The sequence below is a fragment of the Arachis hypogaea genome, chromosome 2, assembly GCF_003086295.3.
Source record: "Arachis hypogaea cultivar Tifrunner chromosome 2, arahy.Tifrunner.gnm2.J5K5, whole genome shotgun sequence".
NCBI lineage: Eukaryota > Viridiplantae > Streptophyta > Magnoliopsida > Fabales > Fabaceae > Arachis > Arachis hypogaea.
In genome coordinates, this window is record NC_092037.1 from 38,386,506 (window position 1) to 38,403,978 (window position 17,473).

Below are 17,473 nucleotides of genomic sequence, written 5' to 3' on the forward strand. Positions count from 1 at the left end.
AAGATTTGATTTTTAAAATTAATGACTTAGCTAACAAGAAATTTTAAAAGATATGATTCAGACATTAAACCTTTCTCAACAGAAAAGGCAACATACTTGAAATGTTGAATCAAATCATTAATTGTTAGCAAGTATTTTTGAAAAATGGAAAGAAATTGATTTTGAAAATATATGATTGAAAAGATATGATTTGAAAAAGATTTGATTTTGAAAAATTATGAAAACTTGAAAAAAAATCTGAATTAAAAACAAAATCTTCCCTCTTGTGCCATCCTGGCGTTAAACGCCCAGAATGGTATCCATTCTGGCGTTTAACGCCCAAAATGCTACCATTTTGGGCGTTAAACGCCCAGCCAGGTACCCTGGCTGGCGTTTAAACACCAGTTTTCCTAACACCAGTTTTCCTTCTTCACTGGGCATTTTGAACGCCCAGCTTTTTCTGTGTAATTCCTCTGCTGTATGTTCTGAATCTTCAATTCTCTGTATTATTGACTTGAAAAGACACAAATTAAAAATTTTTTGGATTTTTAATAATGAGGAATAATCAAAATAAAACTAAGATCAAATAAACAATGCATGCAAGACACCAAACTTAGAAGTTTGTATACTACTGACACTAACAAATTGAGAATGCATATGAGAAACAACAAAACACTCAAGACAAGAGAATGTAAAGATCAGAGCAAGAAAATCATCAAGAACAACTTGAAGATTAATGAAGACACATGAATGAATTCGAAAAATGCAAGAAGAACAGAAACATGCAATTGACACCAAACTTAAAATGAGACACTAGACTCAACAAGAAACATAAAATATTTTTGGTTTTTAAAATTTTGTAATTTTTTTTGTTTTTTTCCGAAAATTATATGGAGAAGAAAATAAAGAGATTCAAAATTTTTAATAAGAATTCCAGGAATCATGCAATGTTAGTCTAAAGCTTTAGTCTAAAGAAATTAGACATGGCTAGCCAAGCTTCAGCAGGACATTGCATTCAAGAGCTAAATTGATGAGAATCAATCAGCTTTGGTGATGATGAAAACATCACCTTGAAACTCTAGAATTCATTCTTAAAAATTCTGAAGAAAAATACCTAATCTAAGCAACAAGATGAACCGTCAGTTGTCCAAACTCAAACAATCCCCGGCAACGGCGCCAAAAACTTGGTGCACGAAATTGTGATCATCAATGGCGCCATTAACATGGTACGCTCAATTGCAATCTCAACTCTTTATCAAAACTTCGCACAACTAACCAGCAAGTGCACTGGGTCGTCCAAGTAATAAACCTTAGGCGAGTAAGGGTCGATCCCGCGGAGATTGTTGGTATGAAGCAAGCTATGGTCATCTTGTAAATCTCAGTCAGGTGGATTCAAATGGTTATGGAGGATTAATGATTAAAAGATAAATAAAACATAAAATAAAGATAGAGATACTTATGTAATTCATTGGTGAGAATTTCAGATAAGCGTATGGAGATGCTCTGTCCCTTCTGTCTCTCTGCTTTCCTACTGTCTTCATCCAATCCTTCTTACTCCTTTCCATGGCAAGCTGTATGTTGGGCATCACCGTTGTCAATGGCTACAGTCCCGTCCTCTCAGTGAAAATGTTCAACGTGCTCTATCACAGCACGGCTATTCAGCTGTCGGTTCTCGATCATGTCGGAATAGAATCCAGTGATTCTTTTGCATCTGTCACTAACGCCCCACAATCGCGAGTTTGAAGCTCGTCACAGTCATTCAATCCTTGAATCCTACTCAAAATACCACAGACAAGGTTTAGACCTTCCGGATTCTCTTGAATGCCGCCATCAATTCTAGCTTATACCACGAAGATTCCGATTAAGGGATCCAAGAGATATCCACTCAATCTAAGGTAGAACGGAGGTGGTTGTCAGGCACACGTTCATAGGTGAGAATGATGATGAGTGTCACGGATCATCACATTCATCAAGTTGAGGAACAAGTGATATCTTAGAACAAGAATAAGCCGAATTGAATTGAAGAACAATAGTAATTGCATTGATACTCGAGGTACAGCAGAGCTCCACACCTTAATCTATGGTGTGTAGAAACTCCACCGTTGAAAATACATAAGAACAAGGTCCAGGCATGGCCGAGAGGCCAGCCCCCAATGATCTAAGAACTAGACATCCAAAGATGATCAAAAGATCTAAAGTGATTCAAAGATGAAAATACAATAGCAAAAGGTCCTATTTGTAGAGAACTAGTAGCTTAGGGTTTACAAAGAAGAGTAAATGACATAAAAATCCACTTCCGGGCCCACTTGGTGTGTGCCTGGGCTGAGCATTGAAGCTTTCATGTGTAGAGACTTTTCTTGGAGTTAAACGCCAGCTTTTGTGCCAGTTTGGGCGTTTAACTCCCATTCTTGTGCCAGTTCCGGCGTTAAACACCAGAATTCTTGAGCTGACTTGGAACGCCTGTTTGGGCCATCAAATCTCAGACAAAGTATGGACTATTATACATTTCTGAAAAGCCCAGGGTGTCTACTTTCCAATGCAATTGAGAGCGCGCTAATTGGGTTTTTATAGCTCCAAAAAATTCACTTCGAGTGCAGGGAGGTCAGAATCCAACAGCATCTGCAGTCCTTTTCAGCCTCTGAATCAGATTTTTGCTCAGGTCCCTCAATTTTAGCCAGAAAATATCTGAAATCACAGAAAAACACACAAACTCATAGTAAAGTCCAGAAAAGTAAATTTTAACTAAAAATTAATAAAAATATAATAAAAACTAACTAAAACATACTAAAAACATACTAAAAACAATGCCAAAAAGCGTATAAATTATCCGCTCATCAGATAGCCATTAATGCGTTTAACGCCCAAAGTGCCTCTTTATTGGCGTTTTGACCCCAGTGAGCTCTTTTTCTCTGTGATTCCTCTGCTTTATGTTCTGAACCTTCATTTCTCTGTATTATTTACTTGAAAAGATATATATTTTTTATTTTTGAATTTTTAATGAGGAGAGAGATAAACAACAAATGAATCAAAACATAAAAATTTAAGATCAAAATCAATAATGCATGCAAGAACACTTTGAATGTCAAGATGAACATCAAGAACCCTTTGAAGATCATGATGAACATCAAGAACATATTTTTGAAAATTTTTAAGAAAAGAAAGACATGCAACACTTTAAGATTTGACACAAGACACAAACAAGAAACACAATTTTTTTTTTTGGTTTTTATGATTTTAACTAAAAAAAATTTGAAAACTTTTTGAAAAGAAAATAAAGGTTGAAACAAACAAAAAAAGGTTACCTAGTCTAAGCAACCAGATGAACCGTCAATTGTCCAAACTCGAACAACCCCCGGCAACGGCGCCAAAAACTTGGTGCACGAAATTGCAATCACACTTTTACAACTCCGCACAACTAACCAGCAAGTGCACTGGGTCATCCAAGTAATAAAACCTGACGCGAGTAAGGGTCGATCCCACAGAGATTGTCGGCTTAAAGCAAGTTATGGTCATCTTGTAAATCTCAGTCAGGCAGATTCAAATGGTTATGAGATAAGCGTTTGGAAATGCTTTATTGCTTCTGAACCTCTGCTTTCCTATTGTCTTCATCTAATTATGCGTGCTCCCTTCCATGGCAAGCTGTATATTGGTGAATCACCGTTGTCAATGGCTACCATCCGTCCTCTCAGTGAAAATGGTCCAAGTACGATTTCCGTACGGCTAATCATCTGTCGGTTCTCACTTGTGTCGAAATAGGATCTCTCTATCCTTTTGCACACTGTTACTACACCCAACATTTATGAGTTTGAAGCTCATCACAGTCATCCCTTCCAAGATCCTACTCGAAATACCACAGACAAGGTTTAGACTTTTTGGATCTCAGGAATGCTGCCAATTGGTCCTAGCCTATACTACGAAGGTTCTAACCTCATGGATTCTAAAGCTCTGTTGTCAGGAAAGGCAAGTCAAATCCGTGGATCAGAGACCCAAGAGATTATACTCCAGCTGTCGTCCAATGACTACGTTGAACATCATGTAGACCGCTTGTGGTTGTCAGGCACGCGGATCTTGGCTAAGCGAGTAACGAAGATAGTGGGTGATTGTCACGGGTCACTCATTCATTCTGACTTAACTAAATTAAGTACGAGAGTATATCTTTGAGAAGAAGTAGGCATGAATTGAAAGAAAAACAATAATACTTACATTAATTCATGAAGAATAGCAGAGCTCCGCACCTTAATCTGTGAGGTGTAGAAACTCCACCGTTGGAAAATACATAAGAGAGAAAGGTCTAGGCATGCCCAAATGGCCAGCCTCCCTCCAAGTGATCAAAATATCAAACGATGATCAAGAGATGAAAATACAATAGTAAAAAGTGATATTTATACCAAACTAGTTACTAGGGTTTACAGAAAATAAGTAACTAAGTGCATATAGTGCAGAAATCCACTTTCAGGGCCCACTTGGTGTGTGTTTTGGCTGAGCTTTGAAGCTTTCACGTGCATAGGCCATCCTCAGAGTTAAACGCCAGCTTGGATGCCGGCTTGGGCGTTTAACTCCAGTTCTGGTGCCAGTTCTGGCGTTTTACGCCAGAAAAGGGTCTCTGGTGAGCGTTTGGATGCCAGTTTGGGCCATCAAATATCAAACAAAGTATAAACTATTATACATTTTTGGAAAGCCCAAGATGTTTACTTTCCAACTCAATAGAAAGCGTGCCAATTGGGCTTCTGTAGCTCCAGAAAATCCACTTCGAGTGCAAGAGGGTCAGAATCCAACAGCATCTGCAATCCTTTATCAGCCTCTGAATCAGACTTTTGCTCAGGTCCCTCAATTTCAGCCAGAAAATACCTGAAATTACAGAAAAACACACAAACTCATAGTAAATTCCAGAAACTTGATTTTTGCATAAAAACTAATAAAAATATAATAAAAAGTGAGTAAAACACACTAAAAACTATGTAAAAACAATGCCAAAAAGCGTATAAATTATCCGCTCATTAGCTATGTAACCAAAAGATGAGACATATCAGCCATAGAATAGTTATACATCATGTGCATTTGTATGTTTTTCTTGAGTGTGCATTGTTTGGATTTGCTTAACTGCTTAACTCTACTTATCTGCTACTTGTTCTACTTGCTGTAATTGTACCTCTATCTGTGTTTTATTTGTTTGATTTGTCTGTGTATGTATCTAAGAGACCCTATTCTGGGGGAGGAGTGTTGAGGGTTTTTGATAAGAAATTATTGGGGGTTTAGGGGGTTAAATAATTTTAAAGCATTAAAATTCCAATAAAAGGGTTGGAAGGGGCTAAGAAAAGAATGACAAAAAAAAAAAAGAATATTGGCACACCCCAAAGACACAGCAAAAACATAAAAGGATAGATAACATATTTTTCTAGACCTCTAAGAAACCTGTTCTTAGCAACCTAGGTCACCAGAAGGGATTTTCTACTAGACCTTCAAAGAACCTATCCTTGACAACCTAGATCAGAGGGCTGAAGTTGAAGAAACCACCATGCAGAATCACCTTAGGTTGGATCCTTCAATCTTCTTTATGCAACAAGCGAAGCAAATCACTCACATCACTTAATCACACTAAAAAAAACGTGCATAAAGCACTAAAAAATTTTATTCATCAAACTTTTTGTAAATTGTCTCACTGAAGGTGTTTAAATAGGCCCCTGATGAGCGGATAATTTATACGCTTTTTGGCATTGTTTTCATATAATTTTTAGTAAGTTTGAGCTACTTTTAGGGATGTTTTCATTAGTTTTTATGTTAAATTTACATTTCTGGACTTTACTATGAGTTTGTGTGTTTTTCTGTGATTTCAGGTAAATTCTGACTGAAATTGAGGGATTTGAGCAAAACTCTGAAGAAGGCTGACAAAAGGACTGCTGATGCTGTTGGATTCTGACCTCCCTGCACTCGAAATGGATTTTCTGGAGCCACAGAACTCCAATTGGCGCGCTCTCAACGGCGTTGGAAAGTAGACATCCAGGGCTTTCCAGCAATATATAATAGTCCATACTTTATTCGAAGATTGACGACGTAACTTGGCGTTAAACGCCAAGTACACGCTGCTGTCTGGAGTTAAACGCCAGAAAAACGTCATGATCCGGAGTTAAACGCCCAAAACACGTCATAACTCAAAGTTTAACGCCAAGAAATGCCTTAGCTCGTGGAATGATCAAGCTCAGCCCAAGCATACACCAAGTGGGCCCCGGAAGTGGATTTATGCATCAATTACTTACTCATGTAAACCCTAGTAGCTAGTCTAGTATATATAGGACATTTATCTATTGTATTAGACATCTTTGATCTCAGTTTTGTTTTATTCTTCATCTTAGGGGATCATTGATCACGTTAGGGAGGCTGGCCATTCGGCCATGCCTGAACTCTTTGCTTATGTATTTTCAACGGTGGAGTTTCTGCACACCATAGATTAAGGGTGTGGAGCTCTGCTGTACCTCAAGTATTAATGAAATTCTATCTTCTTTTATTCAAATCTCTCTTATTCTTATTCCAAGATATTCATTCGTACCCAAGAACATGATGAATGTTATGAGTCAGATTACCCTCATTATCATTCTCACTTATGAATGCGCGTGATTGACAACCATGTCCGTTCTACATGCAACAGAGCTTGAATGTATATCTCTTAGATTCCCCAACAGAATCTTCGTGGTATAAGCTAGATAGATGGCGGCATTTATGAGGGTCCGGAAAGTCTCACCTTGTCTGTGGTATTCCGAGTAGGATCCTGGGAATCCGGAAAGTCCAACCTTGTCTGTGGTGTTCCGAGTAGGATTCCGGTAATGAATGACCGTGACGTGCTTCAAACTTTAACCTGCTGGGCGTTAGTGACAGACGCAAAAGAGGGATTCTATTCCAGTAGGAGCGGGAACCAACCGGTGATTAGTCGTACTGTGACAGAGTGCGTTAGCATAGTTTTCACTGCGAGGATGGGATATAGCCATCAGCCATGGGTGATGCCTCCAGACTGGTTAGCTGTGCGAGTGACAGCCGCACAGGATATTTCCCCGTGAGGAATGAAAGTAGCCATAGTTGATGGTGAACCCCTATACAAAGCTTGCCATGGAAAGGAGTAAGAAGGACTAAGTAGAAGGAGTAGGAGAACAGGCGTCCAAGAGCTCTACAGCATCTCCATCCGCTTATCTGAAATTTCCACCAATAAATCTGCATAAGTGTTCTATCCCTTTTATTATTTCTTCTTTTTATTATTAATTATTCGAAAACCCATAAACCATTTTTAATCTGCCTAACTGAGATTTGCAAGGTGACCATAGCTTGCTTCATACCAACAATCTCTGTGGATTCGACCCTTACTCACGTAAGGTTTATTACTTGGACGACCCAGTACACTTGCTGGTTAGTTGAACGGAGTTGTGTCCACTAGTGCCAATTTCTAAAATCCAATTACAAGAAAATAGGAATCACAATTTCGTCCACCAAGTTTTTGGCGCCGTTGCCGGGGATTGTTCGAGTATGGACAACTGACGGTTCATCTTATTGCTCAGATTAGGTAATTTTCTTTTCAAAAATCTTTTTCAAAAATTTTTCTTTTATTTTTCGTTTTCCAAAAATGTTTTTCGAAAAAAATTAATAAAAATACAAAAAAATTAGAAAATCATAAAAATCAAAAATAATTTGTGTTTCTTGTTTGAGTCTTGTGTTGATTTTTAAGTTTGGTGTCAATTGCATGCTTTTAAAATTTTTCTTGCATTTTTTTCGAAAATCCATGCATTCATAGTGTTCTTCATGATCTTCAAGTTGTTCTTGACAAGACTTCTTGTTTGATCTTGATGATTTCTTGTTTTGTGTTGTTTGTTGTTTTTCATGTGCATTTTTGCATTCATATTTTTCATGCATTAAAGATTTCTAAGTTTGGTGTCTTGCATGTTTTCGTTGCATCAAAAATTTTTCAAAATTATGTTCTTGATGTTCATCATGATCTTCAAAGTGTTCTTGGTGTTCATCTTGACATTCATAGCATTCTTGCATGCATACATTGTTTTGATCTAAAAATTTCATGCATTGAGTATTTTTGTTGTTTTTCTCTTTCATAATTCAAAATTCAAAAATCAAAAAAATATCTTTTCCTTATTTTCCTCCAAATTTTCGAAATTTTGGGTTGACTTGGTCAAAAATTTTTAAAATTAGTTGTTTCTTACAAGTCAAGTCAAAATTTCAATTTTAAAAATCTTATCTTTTCAAAATCTTTTTCAAAAATCATATCTTTTTCATTTTTTTTATCATTTTCGAAAATTTCAAAATTATTTTTCAAAATATTTTCAAAATCTTTTTCTTATCTTTTATATCTAATTTTCGAAAATTAACTAACAAGTAATGTGATTGGTTCAAAAATTTGAAGTTTGTTACTTTCTTGTTAAGAAAGCTTCAATCTTTAAGTTCTAGAATCTTATCTTGTGGTTTCTTGTTAGTTAAGTCTTTTTAAAAATTAAATCTTTTTCAAAATATCTTTTTCAAATATATCTTTTTATCTTTTATCTTATCTTTTTCAAAAATTTTACCTTTTTCAAAATTTGATTTCAAAATATCCTATCTAAACTTCTTATCTTCTTATCTTTTTCAAATTTGATTTCAAATCTTTTTCAATCAACTAACTAACTTTTTGTTTGTTTCTTATCTTTTTCAAAACCACCTAACTACTTCCCCCTCTTCTATTTTCGAAAATATTTCTCTCTTTTTCAAAATTCTTTTTAATTAATTAATTGTTTCATGCTTTAAAATTTTAATTACATTTTATCTCTAATTTTCGAAAATTACTAACTCCTTTTTCAAAAATTATTTTCGAAAATTCTCTTCTCTTTTCTTCTTCTATTTAATTATTTAATTACTAACACCTCTCTTCACCTCTCTTCATCTACAAATCCATCCTTCTTCATTCTTCTACCCCCTTCTTCTTCTACTAACATAAGGGAATCTCTATACTGTGACATAGAGGATTCCTTTTTCTTTTCTTGTTTTCTTCTCTTTCATATGAGCAGGAACAGGGAAAAATGCACTCTTGTTGAAGTTGATCCAGAACCTGAAAGGACTCTGAAGAGAAAATTAAGAGAAGCTAAATTACAATAATCCAGAAACAACCTTTCAGAAATTTTCGAACAAGAGAAGGACATGGCAGCCGAAAATAATAATAATAATAATGCAAGGAGAATGCTTGGTGACTTCACAAAGCCAACGTCCAATTTTGATGGAAGAAGCATCTCCATTCCTGCCATTGGAGCCAATAACTTTGAGCTTAAGCCTCAACTAGTTGCATTAATGCAACAAAACTGCAAGTTTTATGGACTTCCATCTGAAGATCCTTATCAGTTTTTAACTGAATTCTTGCAAGTCTGTGATACTGTAAAGACGAATGGAGTTAATCCTGAAGTCTACAGACTCATGCTTTTCCCTTTTGCTGTAAGAGACAGAGCTAGAATATGGTTGGATTCACAACCTAAGGATAGCCTGGACTCCTGGGATAAGCTGGTCACTACCTTCTTGGATAAATTCTTTCCTCCTCAAAAGCTGAGCAAGCTGAGAATGGATGTTCAAACCTTCAAACAAAAAGATGGTGAATCCCTCTATGAAGCTTGGGAAAGATACAAGCAGCTGACCAAGAGATGTCCATCTGACATGTTTTCAGAATGGACCCTATTAGATATATTCTATTATGGTCTCTCTGAATTTTCGAAAATGTCACTGGACCACTCTGCAGGTGGATCTATTCACCTGAAGAAAACGCCTGAAGAGGCTCAAGAACTCATTGACATGGTTGCTAACAACCAGTTCATGTATACCTCTGAGAGGAATTCTGTGAATAATGGGGTCCCTCAGAAGAAAGGAGTTCTTGAAATTGATGCTCTGAATGCCATACTGGCTCAGAACAAAGTGTTGACTCAACAGGTCAACATGATCTCTCAAAATCTGAATGGATTGCAACATGCATCCAACAGTACTAGAGAGGCAGCTTCTGAAGAAGCTTATGATCCTGAGAACCCTGCCATGGCAGAGGTTAATTATCTGGGTGAACCATATGGAAATACCTATAACCCATCATGGAGAAATCATCCAAATTTCTCCTGGAAGGATCAACAAAAACCTCATCAAGGTTTTAACAATGGTGGACGCAATAGGCTGAATAATAGTAAGCCATATCCATCATCTTCTCAGCAACAGACAGAGAACTCTGAACAAAATAATTCTAATTTAGCCAATATAGTCTCTGATCTGTCAAAGGCCACTTTCAGTTTCATGAATGAAACAAGATCCTCCATTAGGAATTTGGAGGCACAAGTAGGCCAGCTGAGTAAGAAAGTTATTGAAACTCCTCCCAGTATTCTCCCAAGCAATACAGAAGAAAATCCAAAAGGAGAATGCAAAGCCATTGACTTAGTCAACATGGCCGAATGCACAAAGGAGGAGGAGGACGAAAATCCCAGTGAAGAAGACCTCCTGGGACGTCCTCCAAGCAAGAAGGAGTTTCCTAATAAGGATCCTGAGGGATCTGAGGCTCACCTAGAGACCATAGAGATTCCATTAAATCTCCTTCTGCCATTCATGAGCTCTGAAGAATATTCATCCTCTGAAGAGGATGAAGATGTCACTGGAGAGCAAGTTGCTCAATATTTAGGAGCTATCATGAAACTGAATGCCAAGCTGTTTGGTAATGAGACTTGGGAAAGTGAACCTCCCTTGCTCATTAGTGATTTGGATACTTGGATTCAGGAAACTCTACCTCAAAAGAGACAAGATCCTGGCAAGTTCTTAATACCTTGCACCATTGGCACCATGAGCTTTGAGAAAGCTCTATGTGATCTTGGGTCAGGAATAAACCTTATGCCACTCTCTGTAATGGAGAAGCTAGGGATCATTGAGGTACAACCTGCCTAGTTCTCATTACAATTGGCAGACAAGTCCATGAGAGAAGCTCATGGGATAGTAGAGGACGTGCTAGTAAAGGTTGAAGGCCTTTACATCCCTACTGATTTCATAATCCTAGATACTAGGAAGGAAGATGATGAATGCATCATCCTAGGAAGACCTTTCCTAGCCACAGCAGAAGCTATGATAGATGTCAACAGAGGAGAGTTAGTCCTTCAATTGAATGGGGAATACCTTGTGTTTCAAGCACATGGCCATCCCTCTGGGACAAAAGAGAGTAAGCATGAAGAGCTTCTCTCAGTTCAAAGTCAAGAAGAGCCCACACAGTCAAACTCTAAGTTTGGTGTTGTGAGGCCACAACCAAACTCTAAGTTTGGTGTTCAAACTCCATATCCAAACTCTAAGTTTGGTGTGGAGACCACACACTAAATTGACCTGATCATCTTGTGGCTCCATGAGAGCCACTGTCAAGCTATTGACATTAAAGAAGCGCTTGTTGGGAGGCAACCCAATTTTATTTATCTAATCTTATTTTATTTTGTTTTGGTGTTATTTTTGTGTTGAATTAGGTACATGATCATGTGGAGTCACGAAAAAATCAAAAAAATTAAAAACAGAGTCAAAAACAGAAGAAAAAAAATTTTTCACCCTGGAGGACGCACGGGCTGGCGTTCAACGCCCAGAAGATGCATCTGGCTGGCGTTCAACGCCAGAACAGAGCATCTTTCTGGCGCTGAACGCCCAAAACAAGCTACATCCTGGCGTTTAACGCCAGGATGCGCACGCAGAGGACAATCTGGCGCTGAACGCCAGAAACAAGCTTGAAACTGGCGTTCAACGCCAGAAACAAGCATTACATGGGCGTTTAACGCCCAGAACATGCACCAATGGGCGTTTGAACGCCAGAATGGTGCATGAAGGCAATTTACACGCCTATATGGTGAAGGAATGGTATTCTTTTCACCTCAGGATCTGTGGACCCCACAGGATCCCCACCTACCTTTTCTTTTAATCCTAATCACACTCTCCTAATCCAAATCTCATTTTCAATGTCACACTTCCCAAAAACCTTCACCAATCACCTCAACCCCTCTTCCCAATTTCCCCATGCACCATTCACATCAACCTCCTCTTCCCCATAAACCCCACCTACCTCCATTACATTCAAATTCAATTTCCCACCCTTTCCCACCCAAAATGGCCGAAACATCACCCTCCCCCCTCCCTATAAATACCTCTCCTTTCTTCTTCATTTTCACACAACACTACCTATTCTTCTCTCATTTAGCCGAACCCCCTCTTCTCCCTCTCTACTCAAATTCTCTTCTTCTTCTACTCTTCTTTTCTTTTCTGCTCGAGGACGAGCAAATTTTAAGTTTGGTGTGGTAAAAAGCCTAAGCTTTTTATTTTTCATTCACCATCAATGGCACCCAAGACCGGAGTTTCCTCAAGGAAAGGAAAAGGGAAGGCAAAAGCTTCCACTTCCGAGTCATGGGAGAAGGAGAGATTCATCTCCAAGAGCCACCAAGACCACTTCTATGATGTTGTGGCAAAGAAGAAGGTGATCCCCGAGGTCCCTTTCAAGCTCAAAAAGAATGAGTATCCAGAAATCCGACATGAAATTCAAAGAAGAGGGTGGGAAGTCATAACCAACCCCATGCAACAAGTCGGATTATTGATGGTTCAAGAGTTCTATGCTAATGCATGGATCACTAGGAACCATGATCAAAGTATGAACCCGAATCCAAAGAACTATCTCACAATGGTTCGGGGGAAATACTTAGATTTCAGTCCGGAAAATGTGAGGTTGGCGTTTCATTTACCCATGATGCAAGGTGATGAACGCCCCTACACAAGAAGGGTCAACTTCAATCAAAGGTTGGACCAAGTCCTAATGGACATTTGTGTGGAAGGCGCCCAATGGAGAGTAGACTCCAAAGGCAAACCGGTCCAACTAAGAAGACTGGACCTCAAGCCTGTAGCTAGAGGATGGTTGGAGTTCATCCAAAGATCCATCATCCCTACAAGCAACTGATCTGAAGTTACTGTGGATCGGGCCATCATGATTCATAGCATCATGATTGGAGAGGAAGTAGAGGTTCATGAAGTCATCTCTAATGAACTCTACAAAATAGCCGACAAGCCTTCATACATGGCACGGCTAGCCTTCCCCCACCTTATATGCCATTTATGCTACTCAGCTGGAGTTATCATAGATGGAGATGTCTCCATTGAAGAAGACACGCCCATCACAAAGAAGAGGATGGAGCAAACAAGGGAAGTTCCTCACGGCCCCCAAAGAGAACATGAGGAAGTTCATCAACAAATGCCTCATGGAATGCACTTTTCCCCTAACAACTATTGGGAGCAACTTAGTACCTCTTTGGAAGACTTGAGCCATAATGTGGAACAACTAAGGGTGGAACACCATGAACACGCCCTCACTCTCCAAGAAATAAGAGAAGATCAAAGAGCTATGAGGGAGGAGCAACAAAGGCAAGGAAGGGACATAGAAGAGTTGAAGAACATCATTGGTCCTTCAAGAAGAAGACGCCACTAAAGGTGGATTCATTCCTTGATCTTTATTTTCTTTCTGTTTTCGGTTTTTAAGTGTTATGTTTATCTATGTTTTTGTGTCTCTACTTCATGATCATTAGTGTGTAACCATGCCTTAAAGCTATGAATAAATTCCATTTGTCTTTCACCTCTCTTAAAAGAAAAATGTTTTAATTCAAAAGAACAAGAAGTACATAATTTTCGAAATTATTAGTGAATTTAATTTAATTATATTGATGTGGTGGCAATAATTTTTGTTTTCTGAATGAATGAATGAACAGTGCATATTTTTTATCTTGTTGTTTATGAGTGTTAAAATTGTTGGCTCTTGAAAGAATGATGAACAAAGAGAAATGTTATTGATGATCTAAAAAACATCATGAAATTGATTCTTGAAGCAAGAAAAAGCAGCAAAAAAAAAAAAAGTGGCGAAAATTTTAGCAAAGATCCAAGGCTTTGAGCATTAATGGATAGGAGGGCCCAAGGAAATTAAAAATCCAGGCCTAAGCGGCTAAAACAAGCTGTCCCTAACCATGTGCTTGTGTCATGAAGGTCCAAGTGAAAAGCTTGAGACTGAATGGTTAAAGTCGTGATCCAAAGCTAAAGAGTGTGCTTAAGAGCTCTGGACACCACTAACTGGGGACTTTAGCAAAGCTAAGTCACAATCTGAAAAGGTTCACCCAGTTATGTGTCTGTGGCATTTGTGTATCCGGTGGTAATACTGGAAGACAAAGTGCTTAGGGCCACAGCCAAGACTCATAAAGTAGCTGTGTTCAAGAATCAACATGCCTAACTAGGAAAGTCAATAACACTATCTGAAATTCTAAGTTCCTAGAGAAGCCAATCACTCTAAACTTCAAAGGAAAAAGTGAGATGCCAAAACTGTTCAGAAGCAAAAAGCTACAAGTCCCGCTCATGTAATTAAATTAATATTCATTGATATTTTGGAATTTATAGTATATTCTCTTCTTTTTATCCTATTTGATTTTCAGTTGCTTGGGGACAAGCAACAATTTAAGTTTGGTGTTGTGATGAGCGGATAATTTATACGCTTTTTGGCATTGTTTTCATATAATTTTTAGTAAGTTTGAGCTACTTTTAGGGATGTTTTCATTAGTTTTTATGTTAAATTCACATTTCTGGACTTTACTATGAGTTTGTATGTTTTTCTGTGATTTCAGGTAAATTCTGACTGAAATTGAGGGATTTGAGCAAAACGCTGAAGAAGGCTGACAAAAGGACTGCTGATGCTGTTGGATTCTGACCTCCCTGCACTCGAAATGGATTTTCTGGAGCCACAGAACTCCAATTGGCGCGCTCTCAACGGCGTTGGAAAGTAGACATCCAGGGCTTTCCAGCAATATATAATAGTCCATACTTTATTCGAAGATTGACGACGTAACTTGGCGTTAAACGCCAAGTACACGCTGCTGTCTGGAGTTAAACGCCAGAAAAACGTCATGATCCGGAGTTAAACGCCCAAAACACGTCATAACTCAAAGTTTAACGCCAAGAAATGCCTTAGCTCGTGGAATGATCAAGCTCAGCCCAAGCATACACCAAGTGGGCCCCGGAAGTGGATTTATGCATCAATTACTTACTCATGTAAACCCTAGTAGCTAGTCTAGTATATATAGGACATTTATCTATTGTATTAGACATCTTTGATCTCAGTTTTGTTTTATTCTTCATCTTAGGGGATCATTGATCACGTTAGGGAGGCTGGCCATTCGGCCATGCCTGAACTCTTTGCTTATGTATTTTCAACGGTGGAGTTTCTGCACACCATAGATTAAGGGTGTGGAGCTCTGTTGTACCTCAAGTATTAATGAAATTCTATCTTCTTTTATTCAAATCTCTCTTATTCTTATTCCAAGATATTCATTCGTACCCAAGAACATGATGAATGTTATGAGTCAGATTACCCTCATTATTATTCTCACTTATGAATGCGCGTGATTGACAACCATGTCCGTTCTACATGCAACAGAGCTTGAATGTATATCTCTTAGATTCCCCAACAGAATCTTCGTGGTATAAGCTAGATAGATGGCGGTATTTATGAGGGTCCGAAAAGTCTCACCTTGTCTGTGGTATTCCGAGTAGGATCCTGGGAATCCGGAAAGTCCAACCTTGTCTGTGGTGTTCCGAGTAGGATTCCGGTAATGAATGACCGTGACGTGCTTCAAACTTTAACCTGCTGGGCGTTAGTGACAGACGCAAAAGAGGGATTCTATTCCAGTAGGAGCGGGAACCAACCGGTGATTAGCCGTACTGTGACAGAGTGCGTTAGCATAGTTTTCACTGCGAGGATGGGATATAGCCATCAGCCATGGGTGATGCCTCCAGACTGGTTAGCTGTGCGAGTGACAGCCGCACAGGATATTTCCCCGTGAGGAATGAAAGTAGCCACAGTTGATGGTGAACCCCTATACAAATCTTGCCATGGAAAGGAGTAAGAAGGACTGAGTAGAAGGAGTAGGAGAACAGGCGTCCAAGAGCTCTACAGCATCTCCATCCGCTTATCTGAAATTCCCACCAATAAATCTGCATAAGTGTTCTATCCCTTTTATTATTTCTTCTTTTTATTATTAATTATTCGAAAACCCATAAACCATTTTTAATCTGCCTAACTGAGATTTGCAAGGTGACCATAGCTTGCTTCATACCAACAATCTCTGTGGATTCGACCCTTACTCACGTAAGGTTTATTACTTGGACAACCCAGTACACTTGCTGGTTAGTTGAACGGAGTTGTGTCCACTAGTGCCAATTTCTAAAATCCAATTACAAGAAAATAGGAATCACAATTTCGTCCACCAGCCCCTAACAAACTAGCTAAAAGTTAAGATAACTAATTTAAATAAGATTTGATCTTATTGGATTGGATCAGATTTTATTTAGATTTTAAAATCATAAATATATGATAACTAATTTAAATCAGATTTGATCTTATAAGATAACTAATTTAAATCAGATTTGATCTTATTGGATTATATCATATTTGATTTAAATTTTAAAATCATAAAGATATAATAACTAATTTAAATTTAAAATCCCTAAAAATAATACTAAGCAAATCAGAAGTAAATCAAATCTTCCAACAAACTCTAACAGCAAAACAAATTAAAATAAATGCCTAAAAAATTCAATAATAATAATAATTTAATCCCTTCCACTGAATTTGAAAAGCATTATTGGGCTTCTTGCTATCCTGACTTAGCCCAAGGAGTCTTATGAGTTGTCGCCATTTCAGCACCAGTGTTTTTAAGACGAACTCTTGGTCTTCTTGATATCCAAGACCGGCATGTTATAATTCTTCTAGTATTCAGATCTTTGAATGTGACGAGATTACCATTCTGCCCCTTAGCTCTAAAATGATGAAAATGCCCTCCTGACCACGTATTAGTTGTTCAACCGGTGATCCAGATTTTGGACGAGACAAATGATACAAAGTTAGACTAGGGCTAGAATTCCTTAGTTAGATTACCGGTATTATTGTTTTAGAATAACTTTTAAGATTAATCTAAGTGTTGAAGTTCTAAGAATGCCTCTGGATATTTCGAAACCTTGTATATTTATTATGTGGACACCATTACCATGTTGAGAACTCCCGGTTTTTATTCCATACATATTTCTGTTGTTTTTCAGATGGAGATCGAGAGACACCTCGTGAGCGTCTAGAGGTGTCTATGTAAGCGAAGATATCCCTTTTGGGATGTTATATTTTGGTTTTAGGCTATGTATTTATGTATATAGATTCTCCACATGTATATTTTTTATTTCTGTTTGGGATAACTTTGGGGTATCTATATATGTATGTATACTCTAGCCGGCCTTGGCTTCAGAAGTCAAGCTCGGAGCTTGATATCTGTATTTTCGAACTCTGATCTGTGTGTGTGTGTGCATGTGTGTGTGTGTGTGTGTGTGTGTGTGTGTGTGTGTGTGTATACGTCTTTAGTCTTCTTCCGATCTTGGCTATTCGTTTACGTGTATCTTTTGGACTGTGACATGATTTTTTGTT

General features: G+C 38.1%; 1 non-coding gene across 1 annotated transcript; it reads right to left on the minus strand.

The window, feature by feature from the left end:
- Window positions 1-9,543: 9,543 nt before the first annotated feature.
- LOC112764677 (small nucleolar RNA R71) lies at window positions 9,544-9,647 on the minus strand. Its single transcript, XR_003183279.1, has one exon. It is a non-coding gene; the product is annotated as a small nucleolar RNA R71 (small nucleolar RNA).
- Window positions 9,648-17,473: the final 7,826 nt, after the last annotated feature.